The sequence below is a fragment of the Octopus sinensis genome, linkage group LG6 (assembly GCF_006345805.1).
Source record: "Octopus sinensis linkage group LG6, ASM634580v1, whole genome shotgun sequence".
Lineage (NCBI taxonomy): Eukaryota > Metazoa > Mollusca > Cephalopoda > Octopoda > Octopodidae > Octopus > Octopus sinensis.
Genome location: NC_043002.1, coordinates 62,697,504 through 62,707,503, shown reverse-complemented (window position 1 = coordinate 62,707,503; position 10,000 = coordinate 62,697,504).

Genomic DNA, 10,000 nt, shown 5'->3' with positions numbered 1-10,000 from the left:
TTCCTGTGGTTGTTGCTCGCATTGCCTCCCCTCGGATAAAAAAAGTGTATACAGCTCATTAGAGCACTTCTATTTCCAGTCCGTTGTATATCTTGAGCGTTGTTGTCACTCAAGATATAACTATATTTTATATTTTGTAAAATATTCATATATGCATATATATCTATATATGTGTATATATATATATATATATATATATATATATATATATATATATATATATATATATATATATGTATGTATTCTGGGTGTTAGTTTTAAACGGAAATGGAAACACGCCTGTCAATACTTATCTGATTCTCTTGAGAAACAAAAGGAATGATGAAATATTCCAAACTGCAAACTTCTTACTATCACAGAAACTACTACCACCACCCCTGCCACCAATAAGAATAATAAACACAGCAATGATGATGATGTTGAAGAAGTTAATGATGATGGTAGTGACTATGATGATGATAATGATTACGATGACTATGATGATGATGAATATGGTGGTGGTGGTGGTGATAATGATGATGATGATGACGACGGCGATGACGATGAGTATGATGATGACGGTGATGATTTCAAGTTTGGCCACTAGGCCCACAGATTCAGAGAGGGGTTAAGTCGATCGCATCAATCTCAGTGCATTACTGCTACTTATTTTATAGACCCCCGGAAGGATCAAAGGCAAAAATAACCTCGGCGTATTTGAACTCATGAAGCAAAGACGGACGAAAATGCCGGTACGCTTTGTTTTCCGGCGAGTTAACGAATCTGCCAGGCGACCACCTCCATAATAATAATAATAACAATTTCATTTATTTGTCACGAGGGCGAAGGATTAATGGGACAATATAGAGACAGACAGAAAGTGTGGGGGCGTTACATATAATGATAAAAAAGGAAAGAAAGCAATTGCAATTATCTCATCGCTTTCGAAGAGGACAAAATCGACCGCGACTAAATTTGAGCTCAAAATGGGAAATCGGAAAAATGCTGCTAAAAATTCTGACCAATTTTCTCTTGCATCCTCTCTTGTCAGTTTTGCCACTTTCACCCATCTTTCAAGAAACTCTCTCGTGGACAGTATCTCCCACTCCGCTCTCACCTTGCTTTTCAAGTGAAGAATGAAAAAGTCGATATGTCAATAGGAACTCGACTACAGCAGACAGTGTTTGTCTTCAGACCGTTCACGCTTCTGACTCCTGTAGGTTTTCATCAAACCACTGCCAGAATAAACGTAGCAGGAATTAAGGGAACGAGGTCAATAAAATTGATGTGAAGAATTTTTATTACAAGTGAACCAAATTGAAGAGGTTAAAAACAAAGGATGAAGATTATTTGGGAGGAAAAAATGGTATTTTTGATGTCACTGACTAAATGTTGACTGAGCAGGTTAGAGTATTTAGAAGTAATAAATGGCTAACTGAAATTGAAGTGAGCAGAAGGAAAATTGAAAATGAACTTGAAGAGGGAGAAGTACGTGTAGAGAATGATGTAGTCACATAATTCGAGGAAAGCAACTGCACAAGAATTAGAATTAACTGAAGCATTAGGAAGACATGTGTAGCAGAGTTAGATGGAGAACAATTTTCTGTTTCGACAAAAGTTGTCAGAAAAGTGTGACCTGCAATCTCGAGAACTCACGCAGAATTTAAGTTATGCAGATAGCGATTAGGTTGGATTATGGTATTATGGTATATAAATGGTGTATTACGAGGGTGAGTCAAAAAGTAATGTCATTTTGTTTAGGATCGGTATAATTACCTGTCCTATACAGGAACATGTATCATACATCAAAGTGAAGCTGGTTCTCTGCGGATCACATCTCTACTTCTCATCATAGCCACCATTTCTCTCAATAGCAATGTTCCACCTTTGAATGAGAGCATGTATCCCTGCCCCGTAAAATTCTGTTGACTGTGCTTTCAGCCACTTCTTCACAACAGTTTTCACTTCTTCGTCACTGAACTATCATCATCACTGGACTATTATCTCTTCGGCCCCATGAAAGAGGGTTTGAGTGTCCAACATTATTCCACTGACGAGGAAGTGAAAAATGTAGTGAAGAAGTGGCTCAAAGAACAGTCAACAGAAATTTACAGGGCAGGGATACATGCTCTCATTCGAAGGTGGAACTTTGCTGTTGAGAGAAATGGTGACTATGTTGAGGAGTTGAGATGTGATCCACAGAGAACCAGCTTCATTTTGATGTATGATACGTGTTCCTGTATTGGTAATTATACCTGTCCTAAACAAAATGGCATTATTTTTGAATCACCCTTGTATCTATAGTTCGAAAACCAATATCTCCGAAACAACAACTTAGATATGCACTGCAGGAAACGTAGTTGCGGAGGAATTACGGCTTAAGGAAAGAAATAACAGAAATGATAAGGAATCGCAATGGAGGAAGAGAATTCGTTTTAAGTCGAACCAAATGCGGCCTTGGTATGAATCAACAGATCGAAAATTAAATTGAACGGGGATCAAGGGAGGTTAGGAAGAGATGAAAAATGCACACAAAGTTATTCACAAATGACATGAGTAGTTGAGACAAAGTGTAGTCGCAGTTCATGCAAAATTATCAACTATGCTAAAAAAAAAAAGGAATTGTACTGGTAGAATAGAATTCCATTGAAATCAGAAAAGCTTGTTTGTGATTCCAGAGACTATATGGAATGAGGCGGTTGTTCCGGTGGCAGAAGGGAGTCGTGAATTTTCAAGTGGGATTTGGAATTAGCCAACTTAGAAATGGTTAAAAGAGTTCGAGGAAGAAACGGAAGGCGCAGAAAAACAGGGAAATATGGTCATTGGAACAATAAAAGAGAAGAAAGAGTTAAAAGAAATGCCAAATTGAAATGGGATTTAACTAGGCGGTGTTGAAGGATTTTAGTTCAAGTGATTTTCATCTCTATGTAAGAGCATCTCATATTAGCTAAACACTGTCGTACAATGGCAAATTGTGCCATTCTGGACGACTACTGAAAGAAGTGTGTTGTGTGTTAAGGATATTGATTAGGAAAACAGTTTCTAATTTTAGGTCGATAACTTCCTTCCCTTAATGAGCAAGTTTTTCACGAGTGATTATAATTAGAAAAGCCGTATGGAAAAGTTGAGGTTAAAGGAATTTTTCCAATGGAAAGAAAAAACGATATCGGAAGATAAGCAGAGACACAACAGATCAGCTATTGATTGAAAAGTAAAGGAAACAGTGATAACGACCTCTAGGAGGAGACTGACAAACCTGGAGATGAATTAGGTAGATTATAAAAATATCTATGATATGGTAGACATAGAAGAAAGACAAAATCATGGATGTCTATATTTTGCAGATAACATCAGAGCATTTAATCTTCGGCTACATGAGACACTGAACACCGAAATAGTAGTTGACACTGTCATTGGGAAAAGGTAACATAAAGCGAGAAATATTTCAGGGCAACATTATGACCGCTTTTATCTCTTACAGCTTTTATGCGACTGTCTAGGCGAGGGCGATGGAAAGCTAAACCATTTACTCTCTACGGATGCTATGAAGATTTTTGCTAAAGCGAGGAACAGTTCAACTGTGTAGTAAATAAGGAGATAATGTTTTCTGACACTTTTCGATTTGGAGTTTGGACTACCAATGTGCGCAGCATATGAGAGAGGGTGCCGAAAAGTCCCTAGCTTTAGCTAAAAGAAAATACAGGAGGATAGGTATATTATGATTCTATTCAAAATATTCCACTCTCAGATTCACGTACTTATTGCAGCGATCCTTCAGTTTTTCAAAGCCCTGTAAAAGAACTTGGAAGGATCAGCCTCCAACGAGGCCATTCGCGACAACCTTAAAGCCAGGAAATTTTCAGCACCCCATCCTCGAATTTTCAGGAAACAATTTTGTTGGAAAAAGTCGAAATCTAACAGTAGGGCAGGAAACTTCGTCTTTTGTGAATATGGCAGACGTTCTAACTGTTCATCTATCCAAGTATTCTTTTCTCAGTCGATGTTTACAGGTTATTATTTATAGCTTTCTCTACTTCCAATTCAACCGCTAAAACCTATGTATTTCACGTTTCTCAAAGCTTCTTAATTCTGTTGAGGATGATGATGTATATGTATGTATGTATATATACATACATACATGCATGTGCATCATATATATATATATACATACATAAATATATATATATATATATATATATATATATATATATATATATATATATATATATACATACATATATGCATATATATACATACATAAATATGTATGTATATATAGACACATATTCATACATACATATATATACGTACACGCATACATATATGTATAGATACACACACACACACACATGTATATTTGTGTCAACTAGTTTATATTTTGCGTTTGTGTCAACCGGTTTATATATTTTATTCTTAAAACTATTTTCTCATCATTACTGTTCAAAATTATATAGACTCATGAATAGAAGTTTCAAACCAACAAAGCTTTAATGCTGCTAGATATGTTTTGAAACTGTCTTTAGATGCTGGAATAATTTTCATATAATTTCTACTATGTTTCCCCTTTAATGTTCGAATGGTTAATATTTTATCACTACTTCTAATAGTAATATCATTTCATGTACATATGTATGTACGTGTGTGTGTATATATATATATAAAATAATACATATTATACATACATATATATATATGTATTTATATATATGTATGTATGTGTTATGTATATATAGATATGTGTGTGTGATTGTATAATTATATATAGATAAGGCTATGTATGTACATATATATATATATAAAGGCACAAATATTTGTGAGTTTGAACGTCATTCAGAGATAGATGGATACATATTTATATAGAAAGAGAGAGATTGGTATGTAGGTAAATAGATGAAAGGATGGGTGGGTAGATAGGTAAATAAGTGTTGGGATTGGTACGCAGCTATGCACGTAGGTAAGTATATAAGTATGTATGTATGTATGTATGTATGTATGTATGTATGTATGTATGTATGTATGTATGTATGTGTGGAGGCGCAATGGCACAGTGTTTATGGCAGCGGACTCGCGGTCGGATGATCGTAGTTTCAATTCCCAGACCGGGCGTTGTGCGGCAGGGTGTGGTGGCGACCCCTGTTGTACTCTTTCGCTCCAACTTTCTCTCACTCTTTCTTCCTGCTTCTTGAGTAACGCTGCGATGGACTGGCGTCCCGTCCAGCTGGGGGGAACACATACGCCATAGAAACCGGGAAACCAGGTCCATGAGCCTGGCTAGGCTTGAAAAGGGCGCATAAATATAAAAACATGCATCCATGTATGTATGTATGTATGTATGTATGTAGGTATGTAGGTATGTATGTATGTAGGTATGTATGTAGGTAGGTAGGTAGGTAGGTTGGAAGGATTTTCATCAGACGATCATAGTGATCCGCTATAAGAAATAATTCAGTGCTACAATGTTAGGATACTCGATGTTTATTTTCTTACATGGCCAGATGTTGCAACTTTTGTCGTCTCTTCAGAGAAGAGTTCCGGGGTAGCGGACTGTAGTAACATTTTGTTTGACCGCACTGATGTACACATACTCGAATTCCTACACAAACAAACAGACATACACACATGTAGACACACGAGTATACATTTCAAAATACATGGTGGACTCTCCTGTCGAAGACGACGTATGTGTGTTCAGCTTTTTTGCTGAACGACCAACATAATTGATTTGTTTATAGTGATGAAATTTATGTACTGTCCATTAGCTCACTCTCACATGGACAGGTGCAGGGGGTACCAAGCGTCCGGTTCCGAAATGATTACAGATCAACAGGAGATGAAGTTCTCTGCTCAAGAACACAACACTCCACCCGGTTAATTGTAACACCCAAACCATTAGGCCATGCGCCATCACATATTTACTGGATTAATCTATATATATGTAATATACTTATGATAAGTCTATTAATTATCTTCCTAACTTTTCAGTGTCTCATTACCAATGATTGTTCGAATCTTATTCAAATGTAATATTTGGAAAGATTAATTTGTCTTTCATTTTACAAAAAAAAAAACGTTACATATTTATATTTAGACCCGTGTTGAGCCCTATAAGTTACAATGTCAGAGCTTAACCCGAGCTCATTTACTGCTGAGTTGCTTTACTGCTGAGCTCCTTTACACCTGAGCTCTTTTACTGCTGAGCTCCTTTACTGTTGAGCTCTTTTGCAGCTGAACTCATTTACAGCTGAGCTCCTTTACAGCTTCGCTCCTTTACTGCTGAGCTCCTTTACAGCTGAGCTCTTTTACTGCTGAGCTCCTTTACTGTTGAGCTCTTTTGCAGCTGAACTCATTTACAGCTGAGCTCCTTTACAGCTTCGCTCCTTTACTGCTGAGCTCCTTTACAGCTGAGCTCTTTTACTGCTGAGCTCTTTTACTGCTGAGCTCCTTTACTGCTGAAATCCTTTACTGCTGAGCTCCTTTACTGTTGAACTCCTTTACAGCTGAGCTCTTTTACTGCTGGGCTCATTTACAGCTTCGCTCCTTTACTGCTGAGCTCCTTTACTGCTGAGCTCCTTTACTGCTGAGCTCCTTTACTGCTGAGCTCCTTTACAGCTGTGCTACTTTACTGCTGAACTCCTTTACAGCTGAGCTCATTTACTGTTGAGCTCATTTACTGCTGAACTTCTTCACAGCTGAGGTCCTTTACTGCTGAACTCCTTTACTGCTGAGCTCCTTTACTGCTGAGCTCTTTTACAACTGAGCTCCTTTACTGCTGAGGTCCTTTACAGCTGAGCTCCTTTACTGCTGAGCTCCTTTACTGATGAGCTCCTTTACAGCTGGAGCAACAGGAAATGAGATATTTCCTTGAAAATCACAACACATTGACCTGTTCTGAAATAGAAAGTACGATCTTGTAATCACAAGTGCAAAAGACTAATCTCTAGGCCAGGCCTCTTTGGTTATTAACAAATACTTGAAGAACAATATAATGTTATATCCAGCAGGGCAGCAGATGAAAGACCGTATAGACGTCCCCATCTTGACTTGTCTGTCCTCTTCTTCATTGATGAAAATTATAACCGCCATTTGACTGAAAGCGAAATACATTTTGATACAAGTTCCACAAACTCTATTACTCAATATGATATTTGTTCCTCAGTAAGAAGCACTACTATTATTATTGTTCTGTTACCGGTAGGCTTTCACGAAGACAAGATTCCGTTTAAATCTATGGCTACCAGGCAAGAAGGTGACGATCAAAGATTCTGTAAAATTCTTGGAAGATCATTCCTTCTCCTTCTTACTTTCTCTTTGCGTGCCTTTTTATCTGTGTGGATGCATACATACTAATACTCCTGCGTATGCACACACACATTCATATAGACATACATATATATATATAATAATAATAATAATATCAATAATAATAACTTATATTTAATCTTTCTATAATATGTAATTTTTCTAAATGGTATAATTTAATTTTTGGATCTTTTCCTTTTGAACGGCAGACAATTTCTAGTTAACTAAATACTTTAAAACTTCGTATATTGGTAGAATGTGTCAAAATAAAACATTTTTTTCTCTTGGCTTTCTTGAGAAAATTGTAATTTGTTTGTTTAACGTAGTTTTCGAATTTTAACCAATCCTATGCTCTCTTTTGAGCTAAAATCATTTGCTGTGTCTAAAACTGAGACAACATCCTGTCACTAACCCTAAACCTCCCCCTAACCCTAAATTATTCTTTCTTAATTGTTAAATTAATTTAATTGTTACGCGTGTAAAAAAAAAGGAAAGCAATGGAAAATAATTTAAACAATTAACAAACAAAATAATTCTATAATTTTATACACACGCTTTCCGAAACACACGCTTTCCGTTTACGTACGGAAAGCGTGTGTATAAAATTATAGAATTATTTTGTTAATTGTTTAAATTATTTTCCATTGCTTTCGTTTTTTTTTACACGCGTAACAATTAAATTAATTTAACAATTAAGAAAGAATAATTTAGGGTTAGGGTTAGGGGGAGGTTTAGGGTTAGTGACAGGATGTTGTCTCAGTTTTAGACGCAGCAAATGATTTTGGTTCAATGGAGGTAATCGATTGGTTAAAATTGCCGAAATGCTCGGATTTTCAGACGAAATATCGTACAAATTATAGAATTTTCTCAATAAAACCAAAAGAAAATGATGTTTTATAAACACATTCTCCCAGTATACGAAGTTTAAAACTTTTTAGTTACCTAGAAATTATGTTACAAACTGCCGTTCAAAAGGAAAAGATCCTAATTTTTCATTATTGAATTGATAAAAGGTGTTTTTTTCTAATATATATATATATATTATATATATATATATATATATATATATATATGTTATGATGATTTGATATAGTTGCAGACTTAATGGTTATTTATTCACCAACTGTTCAAATCACCAACATGTCATCCAACGATATCCCTTCTTTATAACTAGTACGACTCCCTGTATACTACATGGCTGCGCATACGATACTCTTCTGGTATCTCCAGCACTCATGCGTATATATACATTTCGGAACCGTTCACTTTTCCTTTCACGGCGGTGTTCGACTTCCACCACAACAATGAATTTGTCATTTGACATGTGACACTCGTTGCACCTGTACAAGTAATGTCGATCTGATGGAGGGACTGAGCTTATGTCTACGCAAACATCTGATCACTACAAGCAAATCATGTGTGTGGTTGTTCGGTGAGAAAGTGTCGCACCCTGTCACATCGTCTAACGACGTGTGAGTCCATCACACGCACACATACACACTCATCTATATATATATATATAATAATAATTTTTGAGGGAATATTATTCCTAACTTACAGGGAAAAATTCAATTTAGAAATACATTTTTAATATTTCTATTATATGTAATTTTCTAGATCGTGTAATTTAATTGTTCATTTTGAATTGATGAAGGGTGGTTGTTTTCTAATTTATACACACACACACAGACACATCTATCTATATATATTATATTATATATTATATACACAAACATACACTGATATTTGTGACCTCAATGACTCTGTAAATGAGCATTCGGAGTTTTATGCTAACTTGATATGCATCAGGTAGAACCGCAATAATAGATCCCCTCAGTTCGGGTTTGCTTGCCGTTAATCAAGAACGCAGACAAGAGACTGTATGAACAAAATCAACGAGAGATGTACTAAAATTAAAATGACATGTCACTTTTACAAATTAATGAAAGCAGATGGTAGTCAATACATAAACACACTCACAGTTAAACACACACATACACACACATTCGGACTTCGCACATGATTCTATTAACGATGTTGACTATAATGATGGTGTAAGGTGGTGGTAGTGATGATGATGATGGCTGATGACTGACGAAGACAGCAACGATGAAGACGACGACGGGGATGAAGGATGAAGGTTTTTTTTTATATGAAGGGAAGGTGAATGTTGATGACGACGATGAGAGAAGGAGGAGGAGGAGGAGGAGAGAAGAAAAGATGAAGTAGCAGAGGAAAGAGAAGAAGGAGCAGGAAGTGGAGAAGGAGAAGGAAGAAGTGAAGAAAAGGGAGGAGGAGCGGAAGGAGGAGAGGAGGAAAAGGAGAAAAGGAAGAACAAGAACAAGAACAAGAAGGAGGAGGGTGAGGAGAAAGAACACGAACAAAAACCACAACAACAACAAGTAGAACAAGAACAAGAAGGAAGAGGAAGGGAAGAGGAGGAGGGGAGGAAAAGAAGAAGGAGGAGGAAGAGAGGGAGAAAGAGGAGGAGGAAGCGACCATATTATCACCGAAAGACAAATGAACGAAAATACGACGACAGCAAGAAAAATTACATCACTATAGCAACCAGTTTTATTTCGTTAATTTAATGTTCGCCATCAACGAACATTTGCAGTATTAGAAGAATTCTGTATTAAGAGACTTCGTCTCTCACTGAAGACCAACATAATCTAAATCTGCTAATCTTCAAACTGTTCTTGAAACATTCATACACTTATAT